This window comes from Pan paniscus, chromosome 4, assembly GCF_029289425.2.
Source record: "Pan paniscus chromosome 4, NHGRI_mPanPan1-v2.0_pri, whole genome shotgun sequence".
Lineage (NCBI taxonomy): Eukaryota > Metazoa > Chordata > Mammalia > Primates > Hominidae > Pan > Pan paniscus.
Window position 1 is genome coordinate 149,079,550 of NC_073253.2, and position 18,784 is coordinate 149,098,333.

Below are 18,784 nucleotides of genomic sequence, written 5' to 3' on the forward strand. Positions count from 1 at the left end.
GGGAAGCCAAAAGTAAGTCAAGGCCAAAATATCAGACCATTTTAACAAGTCATCCCTTTGCATATCAACTGTCTTGACTCTACTCCAGGTTTAATATACCCTGTTCCTTTAACAATGTTTGATATTATTCCAAGTTCCCTGGCCATACCATTTCCAATATTCCTTAGATCCAACATGTGACCTAAAGAATATTAGCCTCCAAGTGTTACCCAATCAGTTTAGAATGGAGTAGGACTATCTGATCCCTGGTCTGAATAGTCTTGATATAATTCCAGCCCAAAATGAGATAAGCATTTACTCAGCAGAAAAGACTGCTTAAAAATTACCTATGAATAAGCCCCCTAATGCTGAAACATTTATTCACTCATTCAGCAAGCATTTACTGAGGACCTAATATGTGCCATGTGCTGTACCAGATGGTGAGTATACAGAGATCATTCCCACCACTGTAAAACTTGAGTATCATGTACAATGGAAGCTACTGAAGGCTTTCAAAAAAAAAAAGGAAAAATAAATAAAAATTATTTTAACATTACTCAATTCCTTTCCTATCAAATGACCAATATGCCTAGGATCTTCTTGGTGCCCATCTTATTTTCATGACCTTTTAACACTCTGGCCCAAGAACCCTCATTTAGTGTGGGGTAGCGAGTGGAAAGGGCGTTTGCCTGGATATCAGAACTTGATTATTGTCTTGGCTTTGCCAATAATTTGCTTTGCAACTTTAGTTTTGTCTATTCCCTATTGACTCATCTGCCCATTAAAAAGGTATTACTAGATCACTAAGACTTCTTCTGAAATATTTTGTTTATCCATACAGTAACTATGTCCTTAAGCACCTTCAGGTGAAAAATGAAATCGCTTTCAGAAATAGGGTGCCCCCACTGTCATTGGTTTTCAAATGCAGCTAACTCCTCCCCACTGTTCCCAGACACAGATATTCCTCTGAGCCTCAAGGACACAGAACATGTTTTTTTACACCCACAATATACAATTTATTACTAAGTCCTGATGTTTCTGCCTCCAAACACATAACTGAAATTCATCCTTGGCTGGGCACGGTGGTTCATGCCTGTAATCCCAGCACTTTGGGATGCCAAGGCGGGTGGATAACAAGGTCAGGAGTTCCAGACCAGCCTGACCAACATGGTGAAACCCTGTCTCTACTGAAAATACAAAAATTAGCTGGCATGGTGGCACGCATCTATAATCCCAGCTACTCAGGAGGCTGAGGTAGGAGAATTGCTTGAACCCAGGAGGCGGAAGTTGCAGTGAGCCAAGATAGAGCCACTGCACTCCAGAGTGGGTGACAGAGCAAGACTCAACCTCAAAAAAAAAAAGAAACTCATTATCTTGGCTCTTTAACCCAAGTACTGTGCTACCTCCTCAATGGTCTTCTCACTATCCCCTTTCCAGCCTGCAATGTACTCTCTACATATAGCCAGACTGCTCCTTTTAAAGCTTAAATCATGCCCCTCAACCACCTGAGAATCCTCTAGTGACTTCCTACAGCAGCCAAAATAGAATCCAAACTCCCTTCCTTAGCTTACAAGTCCCTTCCAAACTAGCCCTGCCTCCTTCTCTGTTAGCATCTTGTACCTTTCCCTCCCTTGTTCCCTATGCGCCACCCTCCCTGGGCTCTTCCCGTCCATCCCACACACCTAGTTCTCTTATTCTAATCTCTTTGTACATCCTGTTTCCTTTACTGAGAATGCTCTTTCCCCAATCCTTGGCATGGCATCCTGCCTTCTCTTTTAGGTGTATGCTGCTAAACAATCACCTCAGAAGCTTCTCCTGACCACTGCATCTAAAGAAAAATCAACCAATCCCCATCTCTCTCTCTTCCTCCCTACCTCACATACATGCATGTATGCACATGCCATATACACATGCACGCACACAAACACATGATCATGATCATTTCTCTGTGTTTATTTCTATCAAAGCACTAGCCAACCTGTAATTATCTTGTTGGTTTATTTGTTTGGCATCTCTCTGCTCCACTAGAAAAAGTTCCATGAGAGCAAGAACCTGGTCTGTCACTCTACTCCCAGTGTTTTGAAGAATATCTGGCCAATAGCAGATACTTAAACGTTTTTTGAATGAGTAATACATGAACCAATGAATGAGTGAAGGGATGAATGCGACTCTTATTTCATGCCTTTTAATACTTGGATGGGGGACAAGGAAGGGAAGGGTGGAAATGGAAAAGATAAAGGATATTGAAGAGTGATGACCGTGATGGTGAGAGTTTAGGAAAACATGTCAGGGAGCAGTAATCAGCCCTCAAAGTTGTACTCAACATAAGAAAGGAAGTTGTAAATTTCTAACAACCAGGGATGTCCAACCAAGATATGGGCTGCCTTGTAAGTGAGTCAGTCCCGTAGGATGTGCAGAATAAGCTGTATGGCCACCACCAGGGCTATTGCAGAAGGGATTTATGCGTATTGAGATTGGACTAGGTGTCTTTAAACAATGAGCTCATGGCTAGAGCAGTCCCAGGCCAGCGAGCATGGGAACACTAAACCCCTGCTGAGGAGTTTCCTCCTCCGGTAAACACACAATGTATGTTCAATTAGTTTCTCTGCTCCAGAAGAACTGTCTCTTCGTGCCCTCAGCAATGAGATTCTGCTAATTGAAAACACTTCATTCTATCTGCTTCAGAGGATTGGACTAAACTAGGCTACTGAAATGTAGCACATCCCTAACTGGGGCAGGGGAGCCACAGTAGAGCAGAAGCCCAGACAGTCTAGGGAGAGGTTGACGAGAAATGCATTTCATTTCAGGCACTATTTCAGAAAACTAAAATTTCCAGTCTTTAGAGAATGCATTTCAGATAAAGAGTCCTCCCAGTTAGGGGAAACATTTTTCCCCTTCGCCTTGGAATGATTCATTTAAACAATGATAAAAATAGGGCCTCTCCAGGCCCTGAACCTGCTTGCAGGGAGACCAGATTTTAACCCAACAATTTTGCTTCTGAAAGAGTCATTCATTGGTATGTGAACTATGGATGATAAGGTTAAGACCTAGGCCAGGGAAAAGGAGCACACATCAGAATTCAAGGCAGCAGTAGTAACAGCAAAAAGCCATGATGACAAAACACCCTATACCAGTCTCTGTGATAACTTCTCTGCCACATTGTCTTCTTTCACACAACATTCCAAGAACAAGTGCCACTGTGATCCCATTTTACAGACTAGAAAATTGAGCCCCTAGCGTTAAGAGACTTGGCCAGGGTCACAAAGCTAGAAAGCCATGGAGGAGGATCAGCCTCTGGTCTGCCTCCAGAGCTAGGGCTCAAAATGAAATTGTTCACAGATCACACAAAAACTTGTTAAAATGCAGATTCAAATGCTACGGGTCTGGGGCAGGGCCTGAGATTCTGCAATTCTAACATGTTCTAAGGTAATGCTGATATGCTGGTCCATGAACCACACTTTGAGGAACAAGATTGTAGGGACAAAAGCAAGGATGGCACCTAAATATACCCAGAAATTTTCTTAATTTACCACTAAGGCACATAAATCTTAAATAAAGAAAATAAAATGTGGTTTGTTTTTTGGTTCAATTCTCTGCCTTGGAGACGTTAGATCTTAAAGGCTGTAACCTACTGATCACCTTAGCCCAGAAAAGATTTGTCACATTGTTCTCCAACCCAGCCCCTTTTTCCTCTTAAAAAAGAACCAGCAGTTGGCAATACATAAGGAGACAAACACAATTAAACCCCAAAGAAAAAAACCCCACAGCCCTTCCATTTCAATTAGAATCAGCGGCTGTTGGAAATGGGCAAATTTAGAGCTGTAATACCAACGGAAACAGTGAATTCTCAATTGTGATCAAAGGCTTCATTTAGCAGGCTGAAAAGCAAGCATGAGCTTAACTGAACAAGAGAGAGATCGCCTCCAAAGCAGCCAGGAATAATCAAATAGCATTGAAAAATATAATGCATCAGATGGAGAGGAATTAGCCCTAGGTTCCAAATGCCCTCATCTGACCTATAGATCCCAGCTTCAAGGGAGAGAGACCTCAGCGGTTACCTGGTCCAACTCCCCATCTTATTCACTTTAGGCCAGGAATTTCAAAATCTTTGGCTGTAGCGCACAGTTCGAAATACAATTTATACCCAACCCAGTGTACAGGCACCATCTATAGATGAATATCTTTAAGTAAAAGCTTTACAATATGATATGTATTTTTTCGATATGTGAAGTACCTGCTCTTTTCTCATGTTTTTCAATGCTCAAGAGCTACGAAATTGATTTCAAGACCCACTAATGGGCCATGACCCACAGTTTGAAAAACACTGGGTTAGATCATCCCACTTAAGTGCACAACCAGCCCCTTCATCTTACAGGTAAGAGAGATAGACGTTAAACAAGATCACACAGATACATATTTAATAGCACAAATTGAAGTGAAAGTAAAAAGGAAGAACAGGGATGTGATGGAGATAACAGGGGGAACTATTTTTGACCAGAAGGATGGCTGGAATGAGTCAGGAAAAGCCTCTCTTGAAAGAAACTTTAAACTGGGACTAAACAATGAATAGAGAGTAGCCAGACAAAAAAAGAAAGAGGGGTCTCTTTAAACATCTCCTGTTCTGGGAAATGTACCATTATCTATGGCAACCTCACGTGGTAATAGCAGCAGTAGCAGCAGCAGCATCTGCCCAACCCAGTTTCATCAAGTTTTACTATTTGTCAGAAGCTGAGACAAGTGCTTCTCAAGGCTACTGGAGCTTAAGGGAACCGACTGCCTGGTTTGAATCCCACCTCCAACCTTTACAAAGTTTCTGATTTGGGGCCAGATAGTTCAGTTTTCTCATCTGTGGAGAAGGAAGTATTCATCTTGCATGCCTCATCACATTGTTGCTAGGATTAAATGAGTTAACACAAGTTAAGGGGCTTAGAACAATTCCTGGCGCATGGTAAGTACAAAATAAATTGCTAAATAAGGGGATATCGACTTGAAATCTTCAACAACTTGCTTCAGGCAAGTACCACCTGTCTATTGGCATCAGAAAAGAAACGCATTGCCATCTCTGAACTAACTGGTTTCCAAGAGGTGTTTTGGTTTATTTTGTTTTTTCCATAACAGTATTATAAACCTAGTGGGACAGAGGGCTGAAGTCCTAAACTCTGCAGAGCCCTACAGACCAAGGAGACAAGGAGAAAGGGGATGAGTCTGATTCCCTGCTCCTAATTGCCATCTCAGGGCCTGCATTCACCACTATTCTCTCTCCTGCCTGATGAATTTCCCAGTTCAGCACCAAGGATACAGTTGATTTCTCCGGAGAACTATAATAACGAAATTACAGTATGTTTACTTGATGCAGAAAACCTCTGGATAGATAGTAAATTAGTGGCCTCACAATGTTGAAAAATCTTCAAGCTTTCAAGAGGCCTAAACAGATCCAAAATGCCAGGTTCAAGTCACATCAATAATTAAAATTAAATTATCGTGCTGAACTGAAAGTCATCTCCAATATAACATTTTTTAAAATGGTTCTCCAAAGAAGAACTCTATCTTGGCTTCAGGGAGGCATCTATCATAAACCCACAGAATCAGAGACAAAAAAAGCAAGCTGTGTCCATTGTGCACATGCTACAGCTAATTCCCCAGGACAGGCAAGAACAGAGAGGCTTGGCGGGGCATACAAAAACACCCATTGCTGGGGAAAGGCAATAAAAATGAGGAGCAAACCTGATATTTGTATGTTACTGTTTACATCCATCTTCTCAATTTGTCCAGTCACTGTCTCTGCAAAGTAGGAAAGGCAGAGATTTTTGGTCCCATTACGCAGCTGAGGAAACTGAGGCTTCAGTGGTATAGTGGCTGGAGTCAAGACACATGGCCAGTAAGTGGTGCGGATGGGATGAATGTTCATCCTAGAGTAAAGGAAAGATAGGGAGAATGGAAAGAAGTAGAAAAAAAGGAAATTGGCATGCCTGTCCTAATAGCAGATGATATAAAATTTAAACACAAAAGACATATTTGGGACAACTCAGCAAATTCACACAAAGAGTAGTTATTAAAATTATGCTTGTGCCTATGCACTCTTGAAAGATGCTTATGATGTTATTATACTGCTAGTGACATAAAAATACTTACCGTTAGCCAAAAATTTACCATGGGCTAAAGACCTGTCTAAACACTTTATATGAATTAATAATCCTCCATTTAAACCTTATAAAAACTTTACAAGGTAGAAGCTGTCATTTTATAGTCGAGAAACCCAAGTTCAGAGAAGTAGGTTATTTGTGAAACACACACAACTAGTGAGTCTAGGTCTGATGGCCAAGCTCAAACCCCTAGTCACTTCAACATGCTGTCTTCCTAGAGACCTGGTGGAAAGAGGAGAGCATTAGTTGCACCAAGCTATAGCAAATGGATGAATCCATATAAACCAAGGATTAAAGTGAATGCACACAGTTCCTGTGTGCCCCAGCAGGCACCCTTATTGAGCTAATGAAATGGTAACTTCTGTTATTTACTTGACAAATATTTATTAAGCACCGACTATGTGTCAAGCCCTGTGCTAACACTGGGAATGTAGCAGTAAGTACATCAATAAAACTCTCTGACCTCATGAAACTTTCACAGGGTACAGGAGCAGATGAAAACAAAACAAGTGACATAAATATTATGTTAGCTGGTACCAAGTGCTGCAGAGAAAATTTAAGCAGGAATGGGAAATGGGAAGCAATTTTTAAAAACAGGATGCCCAGGAAAGGCCTCACTGAGAAAGGTGATCTTTGGGTAATATCTTGAAGCAGATGATGCAGTGAGCTGTGTTTATATCTAGGGAAAGAACATTCTAGATAAAAGGAGAGCAAGAGCAAAGCCTCTGCAGTGGGAACAATACAGAAGAGCAGGTGGCTGGAATGGAGTTTTGTAGGAAATGAGATCAGAGGCCATGGGGCCAGGAGATGTGGGGCCCAACGGGCCATTATTAGGACTTGGGCTGTGAGTGAGATGGGAGCCATTGGAGGTTTCACAGAGGAGTGACAAGATCTAAGATCCAATTCATCTTTATATGATAACTCTAGCTGCCATTTAGACAACAGACTCAGTGGGCAAGGGTGAGAGTGGGGAGGCCAGTAGGGAGGTGAGAGGTGATGACGGCTCATTACTAATGATTATTACAATATGAGCATGATTCTTTACTTTTTACCCGTACCTTCATATAAATTATTTCACTTAATCTCCATTTAAATAAAGAAACGGAGGCTATGGCTTGTTGAAGTGACTTGCTATGTGGTTTGCTTAAGTCCTTCAGCAAGTTAGTGGCAGAGCTGAATCTTAAATCTGGAATGTTTTTACTTCTCATGCAGTTCTCAAGTTTCATCTGATCTTCACCTCCCACCCAATTGCCTTGCCTCTCTGACTTCTGTGGGCTCAGATGATCTCCATTCGACCATCATGGCCAGCCACAGAGCCTGACTATAAATATCACTGATAAGTATCTGGTAACCAGCAGACAGGTGGCAGAACCCACACATAACAGGGAATAGAATCCAACAAAAGGAAAAGTCATCATCAAGCTCTGTCCTCACAAGGGCATGAGCCTCCTGAACAACGCATAACAGGAAAGGAGGGCAGGGGGCTCTTAGAATGTCAACTGATGTTTATTCAGCAGTTCTCTGTGCTCAGAACAATATTAGATGCCATTTGAGAGAAAGGAAGGAAGAAAATTGTCTGTTGTCAAGGAGATTATAATTCAGTGGGGAAAGAAGACACACGCTTGTGGGTAGGAAAGACAACGCAACTGAGCAGGAGATGAGGTGTCACACACAGACCGAGAGCTCAGGGTTTCAGAGCCCAAGGAGTTCTGTGAAGGTTGAAGAGATTAGACAAGCCTCCAGGGAAAGGGAGGAAAAAATCTTGAGAAAGAAAACTTCTGGATCCTTTCCAAAGGTAGTCACCAAATTCTATAATCTGAGTGTTTCTAACCATCTCAGGAAAGCCTTCAAACATCACTTATAGTCTTGGTATGTCATACAGCCTTAGTGGGTCTATTTTTACTTTCCACATTGCTTTGCCCCTTTGAGGGTCCCAAACCTACATGCCACCAGAAGAGGGATTTTAATCATGAAGGCCAAGAAACTGAAGCCAAGCAAGGCTCCTTACAAGATGGCCAATAGGTAATTTAAAACGTCCAAGCTAGGAAGGTCTCTAGTGGCTGTCTAGTCCAGGCGTCAGTAAACTATGGCCCACAGGCTGGCCTGTTGTTTTATAAACAGTTTTATTAAAACACAGCCATGCCCTTTCATTGACATATTATCTATGGTTGCTTTCACACTAGAACAGCAGAGATCAGTCATTGCAGCAGAGACTGCATGGCCCTCAGAGCCTAAAATTATTTATTCTCTGGCCATTTAGGAAACACTTGCTGACCCCTGTTCTAGTTCAACTCCTTTATTCTAGAGGCATGAAAACAGAGGCCCAGAGAAGTTAAGAAAATTGGCTAAGGTTATTGGGTGAGTTCAAGTGTTGTCCAGCCTAGAATAGGAAAAGTAATGTGAGAATTTGTCATCCTTCATTCATTTGGTTATTCACTCAACAATTGTTTTATCAACACCATGGGCCAGGCACTGGGTAAGAATACTGAAGTGCATAGTACAGATAAAGCTCCTGCCCTCAGGGTTCCTGTCTGAGGGAGGAGGGGAAGGACATTTTAAAAAGTGAAGAAAGTAACTACAAAGTATGCAGACTGCTATAAAAGAAACTAACAGAGGGATGGGACAGGATGTAACTTGGGGAAGAGAGGGAAATATTTTAGACAGCGAATCAGGAAAGACCTTTCTGAGGAGGTGATGTTAGAACTGGGCAGTGAGTGATAAAAGCCATGAAGAGCAGGTGGAAGGGCATTCATGCAGAGGGAATAGCAACTGCAAAGTCTCTGAGGCAGCAACAAGCTTGAAATGTACAGGGAACAGCAGGAAGGTACATATGGCCAGAGAAGGGTAAAAAAGGACAAGAGTGGTATGAAGTGAGGGCAGAGGTGAGCAAGTGCCTGTAGGTGGTGGCAACTATCTCCTGAGCATATTTTCACTGCAGTTACATCATCACCATCATTTTCATCATCCCCATAATGAGGTTCTAGGAAGCCCAGGAAGGGAACATGTGGTACCTGTATTTGCCTGCTATAGAAAGCAGTGCTGGGTATAGTTCCCTCCTAGCCAGGGGCTGCATAGCACTTTTAATGATTGTAAGGGCATATTTCACCTTCCTCAGACCACAAGACAGACAGCCCACTAGTTAGTCATTTGGAGTCTTCTACACCTGGATTTGAATCCCGACTCTTCCTGACCTTGCACAAGTAGCTTACGTGTTTCTGAGCCTTCAGTAAATGGAGGTAATTGTACCTACTTCCTGGGGTTGTGAGAAGAATTAGATAAGACAAAGTGGGTAGAGCTCAGCCTTTGCTCAGTGCCTGGTACATGCTCAACAATTTGATAAGTATTTATTATTATTAGTGGGATACACGCTGGTAGAACTTGCCACTGTATCTCAATATTTGTGTGCCAAAGACACACAAATTTCTCACTGCTGTCAAGTTGTCAAATGCATGGGTAGAAAAACCAAATTCCAGAGAAGCCAAATGACCAACCCAAGGCAATTAAGAAGGGTTGCATCATGACTCAGCCCTTCAGTGCCCACCCAGCTGCTCACTACATTTCACCAACACAGCAGCCTCAGTTATACTTTGACCATTCACCTCCAAGCAAACACCACTGTACTTTGAAAACAAGGGTGGGAAGGGACCAAAGAAGTCCTTTGAACAGTCCTGCAGCATTCAAAAGAGTCCGTATTATGTACCTGCTATATATCATGGGTACAAAGATGAATGGTCCATGCTCACTGTACCCTTGAGGAATTCACAGGCTTGTAGAGAAGACAGTTATAAAATTATAATCTTGAGGGTCATCTGCCTATCAAATGAAACAATTTACTCAGCTCAGGGAGTCAGGGACAGGAACCAGAGAGAAAGTGACACCTGAGCTGACTCTTGAAAGGTATTGAGTAAACCAGGAGATTGGCTTGGCTGAGCAGAGAGTGATAAGACTGAAAAGTACAGCTCATGGAGGGCCTGAACCCCTGAACCAAGGAGCTTGGCTTGATGGGCAAAAATGAGGCATGGAGCAGGGAATAACCTGCTCAGAGTGACATTTGGCAAGGTCACACTGGGTGCAGGCTACAAGGATGTGAGGGAGCAGGACCAGAAACAGAACAACCAGTTTTGAGCCTACCTTGCAAGTCCAGGCAAGAAGCAACAAAGACCTGAGCTATAACCATAAGGGAGGGCAAAGAAAGAAGAGACCGATTCTGGAGCCTCCGGTGAGGAGAATCTGAACCATGTAGTGACAGTGGGATGCTAAGACAAAGAAGAGAGAGAAGGGGCAACTGCTGCGCTGGGTCTGCCTTTCACCAAGGGGGGAAATTGAGAGAAAGTATAGGCAGGAGCAGGGAAGGAAGGCAGAGTTCATCACAGAAAAAGAAGTAATTGAGCATAGTGCTTTCCAATTGTGTATTTTTTTTCTTTTTTCTTGGTGATAATACTTTCAAACTTCTGTGACAAAAACCAGATGAAATGAGAGATGCCACATGTGAAGGGGAGGAAGGAACAGAGGCCATTCCTCTCCTCACAGACCCCAGAGAAATGAGAGCCATTCAACTCCTTGGATCTTTGATCTGATGAAGTCCAGGCTGAGTTCTTAAGACCAGGAGAATGCAGTTTGAAAATTACTGCTGTAAAGAAAAAAACAAATCATCCCATTAAAAAGTGGGCAACTGATATGAATAGATATTTCTCAAAAGAAGATATACAAATGGCAAAAAAAAAGTATGAAAAGATGCTCAAAATTACTAATCATTAGGGAAATGCAAATTAAAACCACAATGAGACACCACCTCACTCCAGCCAGAATGGCCATTATTAAAAAGGCAAAAAACAAAAGATGTTGGCATAGACGTGGATGTGGTGAATATGGAATGCTTATACACTGCTGGTGGAAATGTATACTAGTACAACTGGAAAACAGTGCAGAGATTTCTCAAAGAAATAAAAGCAGATCTAACATTCCATCCAGCAATTCCACTACCGTGTATCTATCCAAAGGAGAAGAAGTCATCATATCAAAAAGACACCAGTACACATATGTTTATTGCAGCACAATTTACGGTTGCAAAGATATGGAACCAGCCTAAGTGCCCATCAACTGATGAGTAGATAAAGAAAATGTAGGTCAGCCGTGGTGGCTCACACCTGCAATCCCAGCACTTTGGGAGGTTGAGGCGGGCAGATTGCTTGATCTCAGGAGTTCAAGACCAGCCTGGGCAACATGGTGAGACCCCCATCTCTACCAAAATACAAAAAAAAAAAATTAGCCGCATGTGGTGCCATGCGCCTGTAGTCCCAGCTACTCAGGAGGCTGAGGTGGGAGGATCTCTTGGGCCCAGGAGGCAGAGGTTGCAGTGAGCTGAGATTGCACCACTGCACTCCAGCCTGGGTGACAGAGCAAGGCCTTGTCTCAAAAAACAGAAAGAAATAAAAAAGAAAATATGATATATACACACCATGGAATACTATTCGGCCATACAGAAGAATGAAATAATGTCCTTTGCAGCAATCTGGAGCTAGCGGCTATTATTCTAAGTGAATAACTCAGGAATGGAAAATCAAATACCGCACGTTTTCACTTATAAGTGAGAGCTAAGCTATGGGTACACAAAGGCAAACAGAGTGGTATAATGGACACTGGAGTCTCAGAAGCCGGGATTTGGAAAGTGGGTGAGGGATAAAAACTACATAGTGGGTACAAGGTACACTACTCAGGTGATGGGTGCACTAAAATCTTAGGCTTCACCATCATACAATTCATCCATGAAACCAAAAACCACTTGTACCCTTAAAGCTTTTGAAATGTTTAAAAAGAAAAAGAAGGGAAAAGTAAGCTTGTGGTGTGTGAGCCCACAGGAGGCCGCAGAGGAAAGGGCCAGGAGCCAAGAGCAATTGCAGCAAATCCAGACTAGAACCAGGTCTTTGAGAGCATTTTCCACCCTCCACTACCCAATAGCATATAGTCCATCTTCTATCCCTCCTCACAAAATTATGAAAGTGGTAAGACCCAAATCTACATTACAAAAGAGGCCAGAGCTTTGGCCCTCTCTGCCCCATCTCTGTAGTGGTTCTGTTCCTGAACAGGACCTTACCAGCCTTTCCCTTCTTCTCCCCCAGGCCCACCTTGTTGACTGAAACCACCCCAGATCCCACAACAGCCTGGACCCCTCCGTCGGCCCAGCCACCCCAGCACAAACAGCATGAGAGTTGCTGCTGTGTCTCTGCTACCACTATACCAGGCTGCCTTTCTGTTTTCCCTGGGCCTGATTATCTTAAGCTGCCTCTGGGGCCCCACCCGGCTGGGCCCAGTGTTATCTCCTATGCACAGTCATCGCCTTGTTAAAAGGCAATCAGAGGAGCTGACTTTAATAAATGTTAACACCCTCAATGTGAAGTCTGGCAATTAAAACTCCTCTCCAGGACCTCTGAAACAGGCCTGTGGAAAATCCCCCATCTTAGTAAGCTCCAATCATCAGAGGACACTGAGAGAAAGCAGGGATAAGGAGAAGTCACTAAAATTTTCAAAGGGGAGGGAAGCAACCAGGAAAGGCACCTTCCTCCATTTGTCATCCCTCCCTCTGAGGATCCCACTCCAGGCCAATTTCATCCAACAGGCCTGAGAAGCAAACACAGGCTGATCAGGAAGGCCTTAAGGGTCATCTTGTTCAGTGGTGTTTAGATTTTTGGTGCATTAGACTCACCTGGAGGGCCCCTTAAAACACAGATTGCCAGGGTTTAGTTTCTGATTCAGTGGGTCTGGGGTAGGGCCTGAGAATTTGCATGTCTAGCAAGTACTCAAGTGCTGCTGCCACTAATGGTCCAGGGACCACAGTTTGAGAACCACTGATCTAGCTCAATACCATCATATTACAGATGGTGAAACTAGGCCCAGAGAGATAGGAACTTGCTCAAGATCTCATATCTAGTTAGTGCACCCCATTTGAAAGGATCAAAGCCAATCTCTTGAGAGCAATTCCCAATTGTATGTTTTAAATTTTTTTCTCCATAGAATTTTAAACATTGGGTTTATTAACAGTCATCACCACGGTCATCATTATCCTGAAATGAGATCTTTGAAATCAAAGGAAGAAATAGTTGGTAGTTAGCATGCCAAGTAACAGGACAGCCTGCCTCATCAATACACAGGAAGCCAAATTGGAAAAGAGTTCTCCTAAGTGAGTTCTTTGACAAGATTTCCTTTCTTTCTCCTTCCTTTAGATCAGATTAGAGGCAGGTTAGATTAGATTTAGGTCCAGATTGGATTTCAGGGCCCTTAGACATCACTTAGTCCCCTGATCACCCAAACAAAAAAACATGCCATCATATTATTATTATCACTTATCAGTGTCTGGAATTCATACTTACTTGTGTTCTTGCTTCCCACAATCTCCTCCACTAAAACCTATGTTCATGAGAGCATGGACATTCTCAGGGCCTGGCACTTACAGGCTTTTAATAATTATTTGTTGATTAATTGAGAACCATATTAGCTAGGAAAGGATTCATTAATCTGATGAATTTATTGACATTTGGCAGGGATTTGAGTCCTGAGGCCATAGTCCGAGAAAGATGTGATCAGGTAGAAGGCAGGAAGGTTACCCTGGCACCAAGATCCCAAGAAGCAGCAGAAAAAAATGTTGCCACAATGGAAAAGAGATTCTAAGGGCCAATCCCAGCCACTGTCCCTTACCCCCGCAACACACACACAAGCTCTCACACATATTTTCACATATGCCCCACACTCTGCCTCCCAAGAAAAACAGCTTAGCAGCTGAGCTATCCAAATCACACCATAAAGATCCCAGACAGGGGAAAAGATCATCCACTATAATTACCATGTAGGAGCTTTCATATGGCACCCTGCTAAAAGCAGGGAAGCAAGACAGATCAGAACAGACAGTTTATTAAATTATCCAGTGCATCAACTCAATGAACACTTCCAAATGGTTTTCTTTTCCTCTTTTTTTCTATCCATGAGTTTTTAATGTTTGCTCTCCTTTCTCCACTGTTTAGGATTCCCGTTAGGTGTTCAGATCACTGCTTTCCTTCTGCCAGCTGCTGTCTCTTATCATCCACCTTCCTGAATCATTCACATAGGGTGGGAGATACAGCATGTCATGCTGCAGACTGGACCCAGCTTTTGAAGTTAGAAGACTCACGTTTGATCATGGTTCTTCTGTGTGATCCTGGGCATGCTATGAATTTACCTGAGCTGTGGATTCCTCAAAGGTAACATAAGGGTGATAGCACAACTCAGTTTGGGGCAGAGATTAGAGGGGATGACGTATAGCAGCCCACTTTCCAAACTGCCAAAAGAGGAACAGGTGTGAGCTGCCAGGACCATGTCAGGATGGATTTTTGGCCTTTGTCTAAGGCACAAAATCATTTGGCAAGTGCTAGGAAGAGGTCCTCTGCCTCCAGATAGTGCTACAGAAATGCACTACACAAGGGCTTTCAATTTGATTAACAAATATCCACCTTGAAAATGCAAATAGACGGGTGAAAAAAATGCATCTGTCTACCTTCCAGTCATCCTCATTTTAGTGTGAATCTGATTAAAAGCATTCCTTTCCATGAAAGGGCTAGATGAGCCCTGCCTGGATGAAAGAATGAATCATCTGGTAGAGTTTGGGCAATCAGGAAGGAAATGTTCAAGCCTGGGAATACTACGAAAGTGAGTTTGTTAGAATCCAGGTGGCTATAAAGAGAAGTGAAATTCTCTAAGCCCCAGTTTCCTCATCTGTAAAATGAGGGTAATAGTACCTACCTAGAGTCATTATTAGAATTAAATAAGGTAAAGTATGAACCACTTAGTGTGAGCATAGCACAAAAAAGAACTTAGTGAAACTTAACTACCACTACAGTTACTAAGAGTGGTATCATTATTATAATTAAATTTTATTTTTTACTACTTCTACTAGCTGTCAATAAGCAGCATATGGCCCTCTGAACCTTGCTTGGAAAGATGCCCATCTTTCAAAGCCTCTTTTGTATCATTAATCTATTGCTGTTTAATAAAGCACCTCAAACTTGATGGCCTAAAACAACCATCATTTATTTTGCTCATGAATCCGTAATTTAGGCAGGACCTAGGGGAATGGCTTACTTCTGCTATATATGGCATCAGCTGGGGTAGCTCATCTGAAGACTAGAGGATCTAGTTTCAAGATCACTCACTTACACTGCTTAAAAAAAAATGGTGCTACCTCTTGGCTGGGAACTCACCCAGGGATATGGGTTTCAGTTCCTCTTAATCAGTTGTTTGGGCTTCTAAACCGCATGGTGACTGAGTTGCAAGAGGGAGCTTCTCAATAAAATAAAAGAACATGGCATTTTTATGACTTAGCCTCAGAAGTCACATTATGTCCCTTCCTCTGTACTCTGTCTGTCCAGGCAGTCACAAAGATGCACCCATGTTCAAGGGGAGGGGACACAGACCCTACCTCTTCATGTAGGAGTGTTAAGATTGTAGAAAAAACATGTGGGATGGAAAATATTTTTGCAGCCTTCTTTAGAAAATATAATCTGCCATACCTCTCAGGAAAGTCTTCCTGAATTCTTCACCCTCAACAGTTACATGACCTCCTTTGGTGTCCAACTTTCTTGTACCACTCACATTACCCTGAAATGTTCAGCACTGTCTTTCTGTTTTTCCAATATCCAAAATAAATGGCATGGAGATGGTGGCAGAAAAAGGAAATAGAGATGCTTTACAATTTGATCTTGCTATCACTGTTTGGACACAGACAGCTCTGGAATATAATTTTATTCATTTAGAACTTTTCAACCTCTCAATTTCCTCATCTATGAAACAAGGAATAACAGTAATGACACCTCAATGAATTTTTTGAGAAAATCATATTAAGCACATCTAACTTCATGAAGCATGTAACTTACATTAGTAAACCTGGCTTTTAAGAGTTAGCACAAAAATATTAGCTATTATGATACCACTAAGTTGGAATTTGTGACAATTCATACAGAAAATAGATTTTTCTTACCCTAAGAACGTCCTGTGTTGCAACTAGTGAAAATTAAAGGTGGAGAAAATGTCAGGGAATGAAGCAGAGAGGAAAGATATCTTAAATATTTATGGCACGGCTCTTTTAAGCCTTTCACATGGAGGAGGTGGGGCTTGTATGGCATCCTCTAAGCTGAGTCCATTTTGGAGAGGTAGTGGAAGGGGGGAAGAGCATGAATGAGTTGAGAAAACTGGGCCGGTGTGAAGGGTCTGAAGGAGTCGCATCAAGCAGAGAGTTCCCTGTCATGCCCAGCCAGACGACACAAAGCAGAAGATGGCATTTCAGATGCCCTCCAGCTCAGCAAGTCTCTACTCCTCCATTCGCAGAGGTTCTTTGTCACAAAGAGAACCTCCTAAGCCACAAAAGGAACTTAATGGAAAGATGCTGGAATGTTCAAGAAGAAAGGAGGTGGGCTGGCTCCAGGGGTCTAGGCAGCAGGGAAGGCTGTGTGGGCCTTCTTACCAGAACATTGCTGTGGAATGGGATTTGGCTCCAGAGACCACTACGATCAGAGTCTTTCCACTCCAAGTTTCCAATTCCCAGTGTCTTACCCTGGGTTAATCAGCTATGGCAAGGGAAGCAGGATCCGACAGTATGGGAGTGGCTGCTGTTAGCTCATCCCACATAAAGAGACAACTGTAGAGAAAGAAAACGAGGCAGAATTGACACAGAGAGGCAGCAGTGGGCAGGGAGCCCTTACATAGTAAAGGTCCTGGCCAGGTCCTCCTCCTCCCTCTCCATTGTCACAAAAACTGCCCTGCACTGAGTGGCGCAATGGAGTTCCAGAGAATTTAATAAGCAAAATGTGTTTATTATTCATCTATCACATGCCAGACAGTGTGTTTAGTGCTACAGATACAGAAATGAATGGACACTCCATTTCACAGCACAGGAGTACTTAGTGGTTAAGAGCCCCCAACTGGGAATGACAAAGATCAGGGTTCAAATTCCAGTTCTAACCCTTATGCATTGTGTAAATTTGGCCCTGTCTCCTCAAGCTACAGTGAAGACTGGCTAATAATTGTGCCTACCTTACAGGTCATTATAGTTCATCACAAGGATTTAACAAGAGAAGGTAGACAGTCCTCATGAGATGCCTTACACCTAGCGAGCACTGCATATACTTGGCTGTAACTCCGACTGTAACAAAAAAAAAAAAAAAAAAGGACTTCCCTGCCAACTTTACCTGTCAGTGCTGGAAGAGACTGTATATTCTTATTCCAGGGTATAGGCAGATGTCCTGCCCAGTGGGATCCAGCCCCACAAACATCAGAATCACCTAGGAAACCAGTTAACAATGCAGCCCCCAGCCTTGCTCCCAGATTGTCTGATTCAGGACATCAGGAGAAAGGTCTGGAATCTACATTTAAAGCTTCCCCTCACAATCTAAGTGATTTTAATACATAATTATTATGAGTACCAGTGTTCTAGACTAGAAAATCCTCTTACTTGAAGGCAAGGAAACTGACAATGATGGAAAGAAAACAATTCGACTTAAGATCTCACAATGAGAATTACTGGGCAAATTAGTTTTCTATTGTTGTGTAACAAATTACCACAGACTTAGTGGCTTAAAACAGTACGGTAAAACTATTTTTTCCTAGTTTCTGTAGATCAGAAGTCTAGGCATAAGATGGCTGAGCCCTCTGCTGTTTGGTCCCAAAAGGCTTAAATTAAGGTATTGGGCTGCCATCCTTTCTACAGCTCAAGGATCCCCTTTCAAGCTCTCATGGTTGTACGCAGAATTCCATTTCTTGGGGTTATAGGACTAAGGGCTCTGTTTCATGCTGGCTATCAGCCAGGGGTCACTCTTAACTCCTAGAGGCACTCTCCAGCCTTTCCATGTGGCCCCCTCCATCTCTAAAAGCCAGCAATGGAGAATCTTCTCACATTGAATCCTCCCCATGCTTTGAATCTCTCACTTTTCCCATCTTTAACCTCTAGTCTCAGATGTAAAGGGCCGATATGTAGTAAGGTGAGGCCCAACCATTTGATTAACTCAAAGTCAACCAATTACTACCCTTTATAACAGCTACACAATTGCTGTATGCCATAACATAACCCTGGGAGTGACAGCCTGTGATAATCACAAGTTTTGCCTACATTCAAGGGAAGGAGGTTTTACAAGGGTGAGGGTCATGGGAGGTCATTTTAGAATTCTGCCTACTACACTGGGAATATAATCTAAAACTTAGACAAAACACAGCTTGTCAGTCATGCAGAAGTCACCACCCCTCACATTACAGCAATAGCTTCCTAACCTCTAAATCAACATTTGTACCTCCATACCAAATAATACAAGAAAAGTTCATTGATGTAAAGTGTAGCTTATAACTGTTATTTCAAGACATTGTAAGCACATAGGTTGTCGATGTATTGAACAGGCACTTTCTTTGGTGTATCTAGGTGAAAAATTGACAGTCGAGCTTACTCACCAACCCTTGCCTGTGTCCAACAAACACAACTGAAATGGAACTTAAACTGACCATCCTAACCAACCACTCACAAAATCAAGTGCTCAAACAGAAACAGATGGGAATGACAAAGGAACCTAACCTAGTACAGGTTGAGTTTATTTTGTCTGAAATGCTTAAGACCAGGAGCATTGCAAATTTTGGATTTTTTTAATTTTGAAATG

The 18,784-nt window shown here is 42.5% G+C and overlaps 1 long non-coding RNA gene across 1 annotated transcript; it reads right to left on the reverse strand.

Moving 5' to 3' along the window:
- Window positions 1-5,852: 5,852 nt before the first annotated feature.
- LOC130541550 (uncharacterized) lies at window positions 5,853-17,698 on the reverse strand. The gene is made up of 4 exons (XR_008955620.1): window positions 17,333-17,698; window positions 16,609-16,782; window positions 13,960-14,204; window positions 5,853-5,888 (listed from the first exon to the last, which is right to left on the reverse strand). It is a non-coding gene; the product is annotated as an uncharacterized LOC130541550 (long non-coding RNA).
- Between the last annotated feature and the right edge of the window lie 1,086 nt (window positions 17,699-18,784).